Source organism: Odontesthes bonariensis, chromosome 5, assembly GCF_027942865.1.
Source record: "Odontesthes bonariensis isolate fOdoBon6 chromosome 5, fOdoBon6.hap1, whole genome shotgun sequence".
Lineage (NCBI taxonomy): Eukaryota > Metazoa > Chordata > Actinopteri > Atheriniformes > Atherinopsidae > Odontesthes > Odontesthes bonariensis.
Genome location: NC_134510.1, coordinates 1,009,390 through 1,011,097, shown reverse-complemented (window position 1 = coordinate 1,011,097; position 1,708 = coordinate 1,009,390). Strand labels below are relative to the sequence as shown.

Below are 1,708 nucleotides of genomic sequence, written 5' to 3'. Positions count from 1 at the left end.
AATAATTTTGATTATGATTACTAATATTCCTGGGATGTTTGTGTACTTCATATATTCACGTCATTCTTATAAGCTGCACTATGACTAGGCTAATGCAGGCATGAATGACGTGAATCTATTGAGAAAATGAAAAAGGAAACTTTTTTTTTTTTAAAGCGCTTTTATTGCCACACCACACAATGTACATAGCTAACATTGTAATAAGAACCATGTTGATAATAAAGAATTGAAAACTATATACACACACACTGCTGTAGCCTACAATATACACAATAAGCCTAAACGCCGCCGTTTGGAATCCGCATTCTTCGCATTACTCCGGTCCCTGCAGGGTCTGCGGGAGTTGTCAGACGTCCTCATCCTGGATCAGAAGCTGGCTTCTGGGAGTTGTTGGAATAACCAATAAATAATCAAAACATAGTCTATCCATGCACAGCATATTGACAACTTGTCTATAAAGTAACAAAAGTCATATTGACAGCGTATATGTTCTTACTCTCTTTCACTCTTCTGTGGTGAGACTGGGAGTATTTCGGGTTGGCTTCAAGACGCGCCTGTAGCACAGCACACAGGTCCGTCACGCAGCTAAAAAAACAAACAAACAAGAGGAATGAATAAAATGACCAGTGCTTAAAAGTGTCAGTGCCAGCCGTGGTAAAAGTCAGCGCCGCTCACCCTCGATAGTGTCCCCGTCTGCCTCTCTGAAGTTCGGACTGTTTGACACCGCCTCCTTCAAGCGACTCGTTACATCCATATTGTGAGGTGACAGTAGCCTGTAAAAACAATAGGCCTATGGTTAATAAAAAAAAAAACTGCATTGACGTAACGTAACATCAGGTCCAACTCAACTAGATATTGGGAGAACAGTCACTTATTCTTACCCTTGACCTGGATTATAATGCCACGGTGAGTTATGCAGGCGGCGAACTGCTTCCTATAAATTGAAAACACGAAATTCATTTTTTTAAATAAAGCAACTCACACTGGTTTTCACGTGATGGACACAATTAAGTTGAGTTTAGCCTAAAGCCACAGTCAATAACCTACTCTTACCGCGATTTTCGGATTCTGTATCCGCCTTCTCTTGCGCTCTTCAACTTCTCTGGAATGTATTTTCAGTCCGTTCTCGACGGCCATCTTGCCTCCAACCTAGCGAATCTCTGGTCGATTCCCTCCAGAACCCTCTCCACGACCGTATCCACAGTGCTGGCCACCATACGAGACATCCCGGTCATAGCATTCAACAGGACTTTCATTTTATCTGCCTGTAAGCAAGTGAGTAAGTAAGTTTAATATACAGCACATTTAAAATCAGCGAGAACTGTCCCAAGTGCTGTACAGTGTCAACAAGACTAAAATTAAACAATCAAATGGTCATGTGCAAGTAGAAAAAAACACACAAACCTGTAGACCCGCAGAGAGTTGCTGGGGAGTTGAAAGCAAGTCGTCTTCCAGCCATTGTATTCCGCAAACCAGGGCAGTTTTCACAGCACGGGACTCTGTCTGCCTTTCTGTCTGCCTTTCTGCCGCCAGATCTGCTCCTTAAACTTTTTGTTTACACTGCACGACACAATGTTTCTCATACGTGATTGAACGAGAGCTTATGCGAGCCGTTAAGCTCCACCAATCATATGCGTATACGTCATTACACGGAATACTCGCGAGACAACCTCCCGTCCTTTTGCTATTTAATGTTGTCGGACCACAG

The 1,708-nt window shown here is 42.7% G+C and overlaps 1 long non-coding RNA gene across 1 annotated transcript; it reads right to left on the bottom strand.

The window, feature by feature from the left end:
* Positions 1-246: 246 nt before the first annotated feature.
* On the bottom strand, positions 247-952 carry LOC142380627 (uncharacterized). The gene is made up of 4 exons (XR_012769836.1): positions 882-952; positions 676-773; positions 497-585; positions 247-380 (listed from the first exon to the last, which is right to left on the bottom strand). It is a non-coding gene; the product is annotated as an uncharacterized LOC142380627 (long non-coding RNA).
* Between the last annotated feature and the right edge of the window lie 756 nt (positions 953-1,708).